We start from the raw sequence: 16,427 nt of genomic DNA, 5'->3' as shown, positions 1-16,427 counted from the left end.
GCAGAGATGGAAACAAACTTGTGCAAATAGATTCTACAAAGACTTGGACAGATGCGAGCGACACATTTGCTCTCCCCGAACATTGCGAGCAAGTGGTCTTTGTACCGGACCCTCGAGAGTGACAATGGTGGTTTGTGGTTCAGGTTGCTCTAAGAAATAAACAAGTATTTGAAGGGCAAGATCTCCTGGAGGAAAGTCAGTCAGACGACGTCCATACTACTGTGACATTAGATGAGATGGACGAAGGTATGGCAGAGGAAGTACACAGATATACGAGGGATGACGCAGACAAGCTAGAATTGACACTTGTAGATGAAGATGCAATGGATGAAGACAATCTGCCAGAACGAGTTGGGGCAGAGTTATGTTTGCAATTACAGATACATGATGATACGGTGCAAGATCTTATCGATGATGCCTCACTCGTCGAGGCCTAGGCCTGTAAGTGTTTGTGTGAAGACATTGATTTAAAATTAAGCTTAAAGTTAATTTAAACAACTGTGTTCTGACGCTTTATTTTACTTTCTTTGTGCAGGACTTTAGTATTGCAGACGAGATTCCAGATCCCGCTTCAATGAGTGTAGATGCATTCATGGGCTTCGTTACACGGATGACGCCTTCTCAGATGGCAGAGGCTTCTCAGTACTGGGTAGCCAGAGGCACGGGTACTACGCCTCCGGGCTTCACACCCGAGGGACCGATGCCTAGGGGGGGGGACACCTACGGGGTTCAGGACGCCTATGGGTACGACGCCTATGGGTATGACGCCTTCTTCTCCCATCACGACCGCTTTGACACCTAGGGGTGGGGCAAAGGCGGGTACGTCCTCATCTCCGCAGCACAGAAGCACTTGCCGATCTCGGCGATCGTCAGGTGGAGGTGGTGGTTGCTATGGAGGAGGGTCCACAGATGCTTCGACCCCTCCTCACTCACGACCCCCATCTTACCCAGGCACACCTCTCGACACACCTCTTGGCACACCTCGGACACCTTGGGGGGCACACGATCCTAGTGCCTCCAAGATCTATACTGTACGGGGAGATGGTTCTGTTGACATGGATAGAGTCGGGACTGAGATGCGACAGCGAATTCGCCAGCTCGTGGAGCTGCAGTTTTCGACCAGCATTCTGATGTCTTGGGATCAGCAAGAAAAGGAAAAAGTCACTTACATAGTGGAGACCATCCTGAGAGAGTACCAACCTGCTCCGGGTTCTTCCGTTGTTTCAGCGCGGTGGATCAAGGGTGTTGCACGGGACACCATCAAACATCGACGAGATGCAGCTCGGAAGGCTTTCAGGACCGGCTAGCCTAAGCCTTCGGGCATCCCACACGAGATGTGGCTGCAGATCAGGGAGGATGAGCGGACAACAGCCACGCGGTTCAGACAGCAGCGTGAGGCCGTGCAGGTACGACTGATGACTAGGGGGACATCTCATCTTGGCAGCGGAGGCTTCGACACCTTTCGCTATGAGTTTGTGAGTTTCTAATCCAATCTTAACTATGGCGTTTTTTAAAACGCGATGAATCATGTATTTTTATTACTTTGATTTTTGTATAAACGCAGAATCTTGCGATGCATCGAGCTCCATCACGCGAGGAGGAGTCAAATGGATATCGCAGAGGTATCTATGAAGTACTGAATGATCTTGAAGCTTCAAGAGAGCCTGTAGACTGGGAGGCCTTACAGTCTCGCTGATCGCTTGAGGTGAGACGTAAATATGTGTGAGTTGATTTAATTAAGTCAGTATATATGAAGTAATATCAATACTAATTTTGTGAGTTGTCCTATGTGCAGGTTGCGACACCTAGTCATTAGTGGACCAGATTTCATCTATATGCTTTGTGAGACACAGACACGCTTCTGTGTCTCTTTTTTGTACAAACAGTTAGTGTTCAGACAGTTATTGTTTCCCTTATGGTTATGACTATTGCCATTGTCATTGTATAGACAGTTATTGTTTCTCTTTCTGGTTATGCTTATGGTTATTGTTAATTTTGTTTATGGTTATGGTTATCTGCATTATGGTTTTTATCAAAGTGATTATAGCCGTTATGGTTTTAAGTTATGGTTATGGTTCGTTATGGTTATGCTTTTAAGTTATGGTTATGGTTTGTTACGGTTATGCTTTTAAGTTATGGCTATGCTTTTCAGTTGGTACGGTTGTCTTTCATTGGCCTTAAATCTCATGTGAGATCCTACATGGATAGCATGTAGGAGGCGTATACATGATATGGTTTTTTTTGAAAAGTTTATGTAAAAAAAAAGGAAACTCTGCCGAAATTTCTACGCGCGGGAGCATGGTTGATATTTTGGTGCTGCTCGCTTTCTTGGGCAGAGGGCAGGAAGTCTGGCTGTGGCTGTGTCCATCTTTTAACTGGGCACAGGCCAGGCTACCTGCCCTCTGCCCAAGAAATTTTTTTCTGCTATGGTCGTCGCTATGCATGTCGCTATACGTGTGGCTATCAGCGTCGCTAATAGCGACTAGTTTCACAGCGACGCGTATAGCGATGCTCATAGAGATGGGAAGCGTCGATATATGCGTCGATAACACCTTCTTTTGTTGTAGTGCATACGCCCCTATATAGTTAAGCCATTCTACGATATTTTCTTTCATTTTCTCTAGCATGCACATTTTCTCAGTATCATCGCCGCTGATATCTCTTACTTTTCTTGTCTAATTTTTTATTACAGGTCGATCTCTAGTGAAGAGTCACTAGATGAATCGCTACTTGTGTCTTCTGCTCTCCTGGATAGATTGTCATCTAGAGTACCATTAGGCCCTGGATGATTTGTCCCCACATTTGCATTAAGATTATGCTCAGCTTCTTCGTCCTCAGAGTTAATTTCAATTGATGATTCTGACTTTGAATTGTGTGGGCTATAGTCTTGTGAGACGCTACTGGTTCCAATGTCAGTCGAGCCTTCATCTTGTAGGTCTTCAAAATCTATATGCATTGCTTCTAGCATATTTAAGGGTACGAGTTGTGGCATTTCATCCCCCTATTTCCCCAAGTTTCTATGGTTGCTGCTAGGTGGACCCAATCACATTGTCGGACTCAATCATCCCAACTAGAACATCCATATAAGGAGAGTCTTTCCCGACATCAGTGTCCATTTTAATGTGTAAAAATACTGCAATGGGACCGAGTGAGATGTGGTGTCAAATCTATGATCAATTATAAATTTTTTTCCTAGAGGATGTGCTCAACCCGTTACAAGATCCACTCAAATGACAGTCTTGGAACTGCAAGTAGACATGGTTTTCAGACCATTCATGCACCATTTTTGCTTCCCGCATGAAAGCATTAGGAAGAGTATGGAGTCTAAGAGGGCCTCTTTATTTGGTAATTTAAGGGAGTCAAACCTTTAGTATTAAGAAATAAATCAAAGGACAACTTTTGAATTCAAACAGGTAAAATGACTAGCTTATTTGCATTCAAATTCTCCTCCCAAAATGAAATTTAAAATCTAGCGGGCAAAAGTATATCATGTAGCATATCTATGGAAAGTGCTCAGCATGTAGATTCTAGATCTGTAATCTCCACTCAAATTGGAATCATATGTAGGAGTTATGGAATCCAAAAATCATAATGTTGTCCTCCCCCTTTTTGGGGAAAAAGTGCATTCTTTAACCACTCTTACACCTCTCTTACACATCCACCATTCTTGCACACATGGCATGTATCTATTCGTCCAAATGTTAATCACCTCCATAATCTCATGGAAAATAAAGAGGCGACCCCATCCTCTTCCTAATGGATGTCGTAAGATCATCTCAGAGGACATAGTGTGCTTGGAGAAATTCATAGCAAATGAAGGTATTACTTATTTTTTGTCCAAAGACCTTGATCTTGAGATCTTCTAGCATCCCAATGGGTTTAACAATAGTCCCATTGGCCATCTTTACGAGCTAAGAATAGCTTGGGGTCTCCACATAGTTTGGACATGATGGTGATTCTATCTTCTGAGACCATGAAATCCATCAATTTGGAAATATTTAATGGTGCCTTTTGGGCTTCAGTCCCTTGACGTGGGGAAGATGGGATCTCCATTTCTTCGATAGGGTCAAGTGATCCCTCTGTAAACATTATCTCCAACAAGAAGGGAGTAGGCCCACTTTCCCATGACTTAAAGTCAATTTCCTCTTGGATGACACTAAGTATGGCTAGTGGTATATGTCCTTTGTGTGGTTGTTGTTGTGTAGGGAACATTGTGTCGATAATGTGGATCTACCTAGGTGATGGCTCTAGATCCCTTTGGGTCTCTTCTACCAACTCTTTAATTGCTTGATTCGCTCGATCTCCTCTTCTTTAGGGTTTGGGTAAGTTCCTATCTTCTTCTTGGGTCCTGACCATTGTGGCTCATGACGATCTTCCTTGTTGGTTTCTTTCCTAGTGTTCGTTTTGGTCTCTATGGTTTCATTTGAATAAGAATTCTCTTCAGCATCATTCATATATACGGGGTCGTTCACCAATCCCTATGTTGGTCTTTGACTTGGGGCCTGACTTCGTTGCTTTTTGCGATCTCTTCCTTCGTGTTTCTTCTTCTTCAGAGATTGGGAAATTGATGCTATGTCTCTTTCTTCAAGAATATAATTTTGTTTTTGGAGCATTGATCGTGTGAGTACATGTATTGGTACCACATGTGTACTTTATGATGGCTCCTCGTTAACCTTGATCAAGTTTAATGGCGTGATCTTAGGTGCATTTGGATTATTCGTACATTGGGCAATCAAATGATCTATGCCACATTGATTACACATGAGTATCGACATTGTAGACTTGCTTGCTTGATTGGTTTGCATTAGTGTAGCATCCTTTTGTAGCCTAATAGGACACGCGGCTACACGATGTGGACCCCCACACTCATAGCATTGAAGAGGTGGTCTCTTGGTAGTGTAATTGATATTTTGGCCTCTTGCAGCAAGAGTAGCTACTTGATAGACATGTTTGACTTGTCCCCAATAGTCCTCCATGTAGTATTGTGGATTTTCTTCAAGTTCATCAATCCCATAGGCAATATTAAGGTCTATATCTTTCTCACATCCTTCCAAACCAAAAATAGATGACTCACAACCCACTTGATTCACAAAAGTGATTCTTAGATGTGGTGGTTGCGATCCTAGCACTGGAGGTGGTAAGGGTTTTGTTTGAACAACATTTTGGGCCCTAGGGACCATGTGTTGTGACGTTTGTTCAAGAGGTGCGGCCGATAAAAATGCAAGCATTCGAGGTGTGTCTGTCCATGCTAAGGTTGGTCTATTGGCCATTGTGCGTTTAAATACTATGCAATCCTTATATTGATGACCATACTTTCCACATGCATTGCAATTATCGTTAAACTTTACTCTAACAGTAGGGCATTCACTAGTATTATGCAGACTAGCAAACTGAGTACCATTGTTGCTTCCTTCTTGAATACATATAATTGTTTTGTGGAGCACGATTATCTCTGAGACTCTCTTGAATGGCCTTTGTGAGATCTGTAAAGTCATCTTAGATATCTTTGGCTCCTTAGCAATAGGCTTTAGGGTCATTGATTGATGCCCTAATGCTTACGAGCTAGTAGATTTAGGCTCAACAAACACTCTTTCTCCTTGAATCATTAAATTACCTCCAATTGGATTGCATTGGTGGTGACTTCTTCCCAAGTGGTGATACCTCTAATGACTAGGTCATTGTATATATCCTCATGTCGTAATCCCCTAATGAATCTATCTAGCGATTGGTTATTATTGGAGCACTCATTTGGGACAACGAGAATTCAAATTCTTCAAGTGGCTAATAAAGTCTCTCACGAACTCTCCTTCCTCTCGTTGGGCTTTCTGGAGCTGAGATGCTACACCCCAAAGTACTCCCTCTCGTATGTACTCTTTCAAGGACAATCTCCTAAGAGTAGGGTAAATTGTTTTTTCTTCCATCCTTAGGGTTCTATACCGATCCCCAGCCTTTTCACTCAAGGTCAATCTTTAACCATTACTCTTGTGCAGGTCATTGTGTTCTCCTAGGGAATTGCATATTTGTTCAAACACTTTGATATGCTTTCTCACATCCCCATCTCCTAAATTTTTGTGTGAGCTTGGCTATTTGTATTGCCTTACTTCTAGGCTCTCTATCAAACGTGCTACACATATTTTCAGCAATGGATTGACCAATAGCTTGAGTAGGCATCGTGGTTAATGGCGCTATCAAAACTACATGTGGAGTAGGTATTGGCATTGGGCTTGGCATATAGGAAGCCCTTGGGTTCCAAGTTTGGTACGATATTGTGCTAGGTGGTTCATATGTGTGGTCCTAGGCATAGCAGACATTGGGTGTGACATGCTAACACTAGCCAGTATGGTCCCATTGAAATCAGAGCTTGGATGTTGTGGTTGTGGAGCATAAGTTGTTGAAACAATGTGAGGGGTAGGATCTACATGAGCATGAGGATCTATAGGTGCATACGATTGATACACACTTGTACGTACCGTTGCAAGCATTGAGCTACCATGTAGCGGTGCTTTACTAATAAATGAGGTCCATGGCATGTTTTTTATCATGCTTATCACTAGGGTAGGCAAGGTAGCCATAGTGTCATCAAGAGAGAGATGAGCTAGACTTGGAAAGGTAAAGCTATCACTTGTGGGCTCAGATTGTACAGAGACCACTGGAGAAACAACATATGGAGGATCCATCGGACTTACCGACAAGAGAGTCTCCATTTGTGATAAGGTTGGTTGCTTAGCTTTCCGTGCATCCAAGAATCTCATGACGCCCATTGAAGGCATGTGGATCCCTTTGTCACATGCCTCTCCAACTCAATAATCCTATGGATGACATCACAAACTCTTTGTTATTGATCCTCTACGCTAGTAGCACCCGTTGTGGATTGTAGGACATCTAACCAACCCACGTGATAGGTGTGACCTGTTTATAGGTCGGTTAGAGTCTCCGTTTATAGTTCATACTCCCAATTCTCATTAGAAATGATCCCTCTAGGATTGAGGTGCTAGCGGTGTCCTTTGAACTAGATACAATGTGACTCTCTATGGGTTGACCCTTAGTGGTTGCTAAGTCAGGAGCACTTGATTGCTCGACTAGCATGGATGTTGACATAGTGGCCTTTGCCTTAAGTTCTCTTCATTGCTCCACCTTGTGTAAGCTCTCGATTTCCTTTTCCCTTGCTGCAAGGATATATCGTTCAACCTCTTTCGGTTCGGCAAGGCTTCTACCATCAGGTAATATAACCTCAGAGGGGAATAGCTCTGAAGAGTCAGGGGATGCAGTGAATGGAGTATTCACTTGCACACTCTCTAGGAGCATAGGGTTTACATTGGTCAAGAATGGAAAATTTACTTCCCCACCCCCCTCATTTACATTGTTAGCTCCATGTTCGGAGCAAGTGGCTCTACTAAATGTTTCCTTCAAGCAGCTAAGCACTCTCGGCCCGAACCGTGGGCCCATGGCATGCATGTCTTAGCTTGAATTATCAGGATTGGGCATCGGGTAACCCTCCATGACGTTGTAGTTAGAGGAACAGTCACTAGACGCAATATGTGGGTCTTGAGTGGTACTACCTTGGGTTTCCGCTGAGGGCCCGGACCCTAACGTGGAAGGATAGTGTGTACCCGTGTAATTCAAAGCACTTGCTAGTTGTTCGGACTCTAACACAAGACCAAAGCACAGATGCATGTGCTGTAGGCACCTTGAAATCGTTGGTGAGTCCCTTGAAGGTTACTCGTTTGATTTTGTGGGTGTTTTGCACCCCCGTTTTTACTTATTTTTTATTTTTTTGTGAGACCTCCAAGGAGGTCTATGATGGTAGGGTTCGTGTTGATCATGGAAACTCTAGGTAGATGTATGATGCCTAAAGAAAAGCTAGGGCCTAGGGCTATCGCCTAATGGATACGGTCAAGGTAGGCTATGGGGCTAGGGTAGCTATGGTGTGAAGTGGGTGACGGGTGCCAACAATTGCACCTTGAATTTCATGCATCATCAAGCTCATAAACTTGCACGAAAATCAGCGTTTTTATCACCAACAATTCGCACATCAATCATAAAATCAAAATTTCAGCAATCCACAAGCATCTTAATGCGTCCATATAATGTGTTTCTTGCTCCAAATTGAGGTCTCTTACACGCAACCAAGTGAAAATTGCATGGCTAGACTCTTCATTTTATCATTGCAAGCTCAAACCATGAAAAATCAGCCTCTAATTATGCACATAAACATGTGTAGAACCAAAATTAGTATGCAAAGGGGGTGTTGGTGCATAATGCACACAAAAATTGATGCACACACATAGATTAAATCACTCAATTTCACATTAATCCCATGCAAAACCCTTCAACTAACAAAATTTGGAAATTAGTAAAATTAGCACACACACAACTTCCTTCTTTGCCTTTCCTACGGGATGAAAAATACTTCACGCTGCATTTTGCAAAGTGTTTCATGGAGCTTAGTGCAAGGAAACTCCCCGAAAGCGGCGCCAAAAATGTACTCTTTGTCGTATGTGTCGAAGGCTGGGAACTTGCTTGTGTACTATGTGCGAGCCTCGAAAGGCTGCAAACACACAACTAGAGAGTCTTAGCAAGCTCAAAGGAACAATGGTGTGTCACTTAGCTCTCAATGCTTCCATCGTGAAGGATCCTGTGTTGCGAAGAAGAAGGAGCCACGGCCGATGCCATGCTCAACCGCCTCGCCGCCGCCGATGCCGCCACAATGCTTGATCACACACACCCTCTCTCTCTCTCTCTCTCTCTCTCTCTCTCTAGCATACACACACACACACACATACGTGAGCACACAAATGAGAAGGAGACAAAGAAGGAGCAAGAGTACTTCTTAGCTTACACACCCAAGAATGGGGATTTTTAGGTCAAATGGACCTTTTATAAGAGTTTGGTCCATTCACACATGGGTGTCCACAATGGCTGATCGTTGTAATACTACTATAAAAATAAGATAAGTAGTGCACCTCTCATTGGAGATCACCTACACACCTATTGGACCGACAAGCCCGGTCCATGACTCAATCAAATAAATAATATGCATCCAATATGCATCCATCGAAGGTGATAGGGTGTCCATGAGGGTTAACACCTATACTAGTTAACTTCATGTTAATGTTGGAAGGGTAGAAAGGGGAAACATACCCAACAACACACACACACACATCTCTATAACTCAGGTGGAATCACATCATCCCAATCCTCTTTAAAAAACGCATCGCAAAACAAAACTTGAGTGCAATCACTCGTCTATACACACACCCAAGCACAGAATCACACAAAAAATCACAACTCATTGCATTCCAATTGTCTTCATAGCTTCTTGATTCTCAGCCACATACATGACAATCTCTCTCTCTCTCTCTCTCTCTCTCTCTCTCTCTTCTCTCTCTCTCTCTTTGCACACACACCAATTGGCTCAGGGGCTCACGCAAAGCCCACATGTCGAGGTTGTTTCACAAGAGAAGAGAAGAAAAGAAGGGAGGGGGAAACGACACAGAGACAATGTAATCAAAGCTTGCTTCTTTTCCCAAGCAATTGGTTATGGTGGAGTATACACACAAAGGTCTCTTACAAATTTCTCTCCTTCTCTGTCTTGCCTACACCTTGAAAGAGCTTGAAAGAATAGCATGTTACAAAAATGAAAAATCTCTCAACGGTTACAGAATTAGTGTAAGTGCATGAGACGCAAAAATGTTTGAAATGGCCCTTTTCTTTCCCAATTGAAGTTTGATTATACAAAAAAATTATAGAATAAGACTTTTCGGCCTCCCTCTTGTAGTCAAGTTAAGTCACTCACCCACTTTTCTTTTTATCAGTAACCACATGGCCTTCAAGCTATGCAAAACTTGCCTTGCATAGCCTAGGAGGATTTTCACATGAAAAAACTTTTTAAAAACATTGAATCTCTCCTCTTGGCTTGCATAGCCATATAAATCACATACATCCTAAATTCCTTTGTCTACACTGGTGGGTCTTCCCACATGCTCTGACATTCTGGCATACACCTGTAAGCACCCTTGAAATTTCTTTCCATTCTTTTTGGCATTGATCTTCTTTGGCTGCACCAAAATTAGCATGGACCAAAATTAGTGTGAGTGAATGGAACCCATTAATCTTGCACTAATAAGATAACTACAAAAGTACAAAACAATAGTTATCCTGGATTGCAAAACAATACACTAGCAAGCTATCCAATCTCAATACACTAGTCCTTTGTGCACTTTGCAAAGTATGTACTTGTATTATAGAAACACATGTATACAGAGTAAGTTATATGTTCAACAAAAAGTGTAGGGCCTTTAAAGTAGGGCAAGAGGGGATACAAAGCATAGCCAAAAATATAGGGCCTTTAAAGGCCGGGCAAGAGGGTATATAGAGGTACTTGTTTAAGTGTTATTTACAAACAAAAACATTGAGAGGCTCTCAACATCCAAGGGGGTATGGATCATGATCTCCTCCCAAGCATACTACGGGCGGTCAGATGCAAGCAACAAAGACAAATCCAGTAAGCATTGCTTGAGTAATCCTCACTAGCTCTCAATAGGCTTTCAATTTAGATGTTTCCATTCAAGGGTGGATAATTTTTCCATTTTGTCTCCATGGCTCAGGGGGTTCACCATTCAGTATCCCCCTAAATAACGTGCATTCGTTGGGTATTAACAAAACCCCTCTTTTAACATGTCTAAATGAATAAAATGATCCCTTAATTTATGATTTTTCTTCCAAAATGAATATAAAAACCCATTATTTTAATACATGTATGTTAAATTATATAATCTTTTTGTATTCAACCAAAACCCTTTTTAATCATGTTATACATTAACATGATTACTGTATAGTGCACCCCCCGAGCTCCATGGTTTGACCTTCTTTTAGTCGTGCTTCCAAGTTTACATTGGTAGGACCATAGATTTTATCCACAATTATACTAACCCACTTGATGTTGGTTTGGATTCTTTAAAGTTTGCATGTCAAAGTTAACTTAGTTCTTTCTTGCACCAATTCTTGAGCTTTTTTCTCAAAAAAACATTCTGCGTTTTTATGTTCTAAGCTCATAACATTGACTTCTCCTTCTCTTGGATTCTCATGAGGTTTTCTTACTACTTCATGACTCATCTGCATTAAGTTTTTTTGTGCTTTTTACCTTTTAATTGAAGCTTGGTTCACTATCAAAGGAGCTAACAAGAAAGACACTGGCTATGTTTACTACAATTTTCCCTTTGTTTGCAGGAATTCTCGGATAATCCTTTGATTAATGATCCCACTTTTTCCACATTGCATGCAATAAGCCTCAATTGATTTGGCATTTTTATTAGGTTTAGGGAAATAATTTTTCCAATGATCATTTGATCAATTCTAGAAATTTCCCATTTTTGGTTCTGGCATAGGTTTCATAATAGGTGGTCTAGCCCCTTGGTTTGCAGTAAAGTACATAGGTTTTGCATCAAGAGGTGTTGTTGATAACCATTTCAACCGAGGAAGGTAGTGGCTGATTATACCATTCTTCCTCTACTAGTGTAGATGGTAATGAGGCTTGCTTGTCTACTTGTCCTTTGGATGTATATATCTATCCGGTATTGCCTTTCTTTCTACTAGTGTTGGTTTTTGACCTAGTCCAGGTTGTGGTTTCTTCATAACCAAGGGTGGCTTTTGCCTTTGAACCATGTTAGGTGCATACCTATACATAGGTTGCCCCTCTGGACTCATTGGAAAATATTGAACATTTTTGTCGTACATTAATTGGAAATAATACTTTTTTGTCTCATGATTTGTCCATTTTTCTTCAATAGAACACCATTTGGGTGGTCCCCATTGGTTGTCCTTATTTTAGCCCCCTTAGTGGCAAGTTTTTTTTATTTCTCATCGTTTCATTCATGTGCTTGAGCATATTGCATATGGAATGTAGAGGTGTTGCTGCATTTGGCCCTACTTGAGCTAGCATAGTAGATGTAGTTCTCTTGCTTTGTGCGTCTCTCATAGTGCTCTATTTTTGAAGATTTCACAAATATCTCCTAAGTCTATCGCATAAAAAATGTGTCTTTTTTGCTATAAAGTATAGCATGAAATTATTTCTTGAGTAGACCTTCAAGAAATTATGAGACAAGCCTCTCCTCAGTTATAACTTCTTACTCTGGGCATCTATCAATATATGTCTCATTCTACTCACACAATGTCTCACAAATTCTCCTTGTTTTTGCTTAAAGTTACAGATTTATGCTATTGTGTTATGCTTAATTCACATTTCCAAGAAAGCAACAACAAACCTCTTAGTCAATGTGGTTAGATCTATAACTGTTCGAGGGGGTATAATTTAAATCCAAGTCAATAACTTGCACTCTACGGGCATTAAAATTCCTTGAAATTGTGTCAAAAATCCTCTCAGCTCTTGGCACTTGCATCAACTTAGCTAAGTGGTAATCTCTATTACACCTAAGGTAGGTTCCATGGGTTGTACTTCCCTCTTAGCTGGCCATATTTATGAGCTATCCACAACAAGTCCATGGTATTATTTTCCTCCCAACAATAGACACTCCAATGGCTTTGTGTCTACTTGATCATAATCCTCCAATTCAAGCTCCAATGACCCTTGCTTGGCGGTCATGTTTGTTGGGGTATAGGCGTCTGTGCCTTGCCCGGCCGCCCAGAGTCTGGGCGCCCACTGACTTGTATACCTTATACATAGCATAAGTGTATAGGGGGCTGCTCACTCTTTGGAGTCTCCCCACCCATATCTGTGTGTCGTGTGTCTCCTTCTCTCTCTCATTCTTTGTCTGTGGTGCTCCCCGATCCCCTTCAATTGGTATCAGAGCTATGGTGACCGCGGAGAGCACGACGGCTTTGAGAGCTTCGAGGCGATAGCTCGCTCGCTCTCGACGGTGGAGTTCGATCGCGGAGTTTCACGGAGAGCGATTTTAGCTTGAGGAGCATTGTCTTTGGAGCTTAGGAGCTTGGTGTGGTCAAGCTTGGTCGAGGAGGCGGTTGCGGCTTCCTTGGTGAGAGGAGCTTTTGAGCTCAGTGGAGCTCGTTAGAGAAGTGCTCGGCGGAGGAGAGCTTGACATTCGAGTGCTTGGATGCTGTTGTGGCAGAGCTCTTGTGTTGGAGCTTGCATTGAGAGGACAATTGCATCACGCAGAGTGGAGCAGGAGCAGGTTCAAGACTGTGTGCAGCTCGTTTTTGCCATTTTCGGGCTCTAAAACGCAGTTTTTTGCGTAGCTCCGTCATACAGAGTCAGATCTACATGATCCAGGAGTCTAGGTCAGGGTTTTGGCACGCTTCGGACGCGATGGTGATGTCTATTTGCTGAAATTATGCTTTGAATTACAGCAGGTACAGCAGCAAGTTTATTTGTGCACTTTCGGATCCCAAAAACACTGTTTTTGGCATAGCTTTCACACCCGGACTCGGATACATATGATCCAGGAGTCTACCTTGGGGTTTTGGCACGCTCCGGACGCACTCGTCATATCAGAATTGTAAAATTCTGAATGCTGAATTTTCTGCAGCAGCAGTTGTTTATTGTGTGTCGAGGATTCCACACATGGTTTGCTCTCAGATGTGAGAGTGATATTTGCTGCAAGCTTCCTCACAGGTGGGAGGATACGATGTATGCCTTATGTGGTTTGATGCTCAGGGAGACTAATGTGATTGCATTTTGAGCTCGGCAATGTATGCCTCGAGCATGTTTTTTGGCAGTCACAGGTAGAGCAGATATTTGTGTACTAGATTTGCAGGTGTTTGCAATGATGTATGCAAAGTGTGGAGATTGGTGCATGCATTTGGAGTACGGTTTGATGCGCTTTGGTTGCTCATGGTTTTGAGCGTGCAGTCAGTTTGGTTACTGGTTTTGTGGCCGTTTTACTGACGAAACTCTGGCGAAATTTTCCCAGGAGTTTTATGCGCATCATTTATGCGAATCTAGGTAGAGATTGCGGGTTGCACTCAGCATTTGTGTGCGGTGTTCTCTGCAGGTGGGAGATTTGTGCGTGTGTATGCATCGATACCGCACAGTGTGGGCTTGGTGATTAGCTCACGGGTTTGACAGGCGTACAGTTATCTTGGCACACTCACAGGAGTGAGTATTGTGATGTATGCTTGTGTGGCTACGAGCTAGGTAGCCGGATTCGAGCACTAATGGCTTGAGGTTTTTCAGCAGGTTTCAGCTACAGGTTTACAAGTTTACAGGCAGGTTTGAGGGCTTATTTGGGCGCTGAATTTTCAGCCATTGTTTCCTCTTTGCAGGTGTCCATGTATGGCTCAGTTGTAGGCTGATCTGGGACACATTTGTGACTTGTTTATGCAGCTGTTTAAGAGCTGAATTTTGGGGCTGTTTTGGGCTGATTTGCAGCCATATCTTACAGCCATATTTGCAGACTTTTGTTGATGCAATTCGAGCCAGTTTAGGGCTGATTTGGTTGACATTTGCTACTCATTGTTGGTTGCTCTTTGGCGAGCATTATGGCTGATTTTTCATTTAACTTCCAGCGTTATGGTCTGACACAGTTTGATGGTACAGATTTTGTTGCTTGGAAGGAACATATGCTTGTTGCATTGACAGATTTGGGGCAGGATAAACCCTTGCGTGGTTTATCGGCGAAGCCCAAGTCTATGAGTGATGATGATTGGCAGGATCTTGATGAGTTAGCAATGTCTACGATTTGTTTGCATCTGGTTGAGTCTGTTTACCGGCAGGTCTCGAGGGAGACTACAACTCATGCTTTATGGCAGAGTTTACAAGCTATGTACGCGACATCCATGTCTACAGGGGAGTCTAGTCCCACTTTTATGTCCATGGGAGAGATTGATCCCACACGCAAGTCTCGACGGCATAGAGACTTGACATGTTGGCATTGTGGACATAGAGGGCACATTAGGCGTCGATGTTTCAGGCGTTTGAGACAACGGAGGCGACAGATTCGTGATGCAGATTTGGGCATGACAGATGCTAGTGAGATCAGTACGGTGGTTACTGAGTATGCTTGTGATGGCGATGTCACATTTACATCTAGCTTGTCTTCAGACAATCTTATGTCTACGGATTGCATATCGGATTGCACATTGTCTTCACATTGGTTACTAGATTCAGATGCTACGTTCCATGTCACGTCACATCGTGAGTGGTTTAGCACGTTTTCTAGTGGGAGACTTGGTTGTGTGCACATGGCTGATGGTGCTATGTATGACATTAAGGGTACAGGAGATGTATGTTTGTCCTTGCCCAGTGGTATGAGATTTACCCTGCGTCATGTGCGTTATGTGCCAGATCTGAGACGGGATTTGATCTCAGTCAGACAGTTACGGGATAGTGGATGTCAGATTTTGCTACGAGAGCGAGATTTTGTGATGCATTTGGGTTCGCTAGTGATTGCGAGAGGTGCCAGGAGTGGTACAGGTTACCCATTGCATGTGGATCACGTGAGAGACGGTGTTGTCTCTGTGATCACGCAGTCAGGTAGAGAGCGAGAGAGCAGGCGAGTCTCTTTTGCTTGTGGGTTGCAGGATGCTTTGCATGGAGTGCAGAGCAGTGACCTTGTTGTGCAGGTTGTGTCTACGGATGCACAGGTAGAGCGGGACAGCTCTAGTGAGTCACAGCAGGATGAGTCATCAGAGGTGATGACAGAGATGACTCACATGGATGTTGAGATGTCGACTATTGTGGAGTCATTTCTTGATATGCTTATGCCAGAGCTTGATGCAGATTCAGGACATATGGATACACTTGGTACACATGTGATATGTGGTGGGCACGAGGAGTCACTCCAGAGCTCGGAGTCAGAGTGCCATGGTCTCTATGATAGGGGACAGGATTGCCATGTGTTGAGTTCTGAGTTGGAGGTGGCAGAGGTTGCCAGGGTTGCATCAACGTTCGGTGTCCTTATGTACGAGATGCTGATCTCGAGGCCCGACATAGCAGCTGCAGTGGGAGCATTTGCAGCAAGGTTGATCAGTCGTTCGATGACTGATCTCGGCATAGAGCATAGGGGAGGTTTGCAGGTATTGCGTACATACTTGCAGTACGTGTGCGGTACGTCTGGTGGTGTATGGACTTACACGGGAGCAGGACAGCCGGATGCACACGATCACAGCCAGCCAGTGGGCATCGGTTGAGAGCGGTTTTCTCTCACCTTTTTTAGTCTTTAGACTAGGTTCCCTTGCTTAAAGGCACAGTCGCCTTTAAGTGGGAGGTTGTTGGGGTATAGGCATCTGTGCCTTGCCCGGCCGCCCAGAGTCTGGGCGCCCACTGACTTGTATACCTTATACATAGCATAAGTGTATAGGGGGCTGCTCACTCTTTGGAGTCTCCCCACCCATATCTGTGTGTCGTGTGTCTCCTTCTCTCTCTCATTCTTTGTCTGTGGTGCTCCCGATCCCCTTCAATGTTTGGAATATCCTATCAACTTCTAATCTCCATTTATTCACAGTGTCACAAT

The sequence above is a fragment of the Adiantum capillus-veneris genome, chromosome 9 (assembly GCF_014529385.1).
Source record: "Adiantum capillus-veneris isolate H3 chromosome 9, ASM1452938v2, whole genome shotgun sequence".
In the NCBI taxonomy this organism is placed as follows: Eukaryota; Viridiplantae; Streptophyta; class Polypodiopsida; order Polypodiales; family Pteridaceae; genus Adiantum; species Adiantum capillus-veneris.
This window is presented reverse-complemented; position numbering follows the sequence as displayed.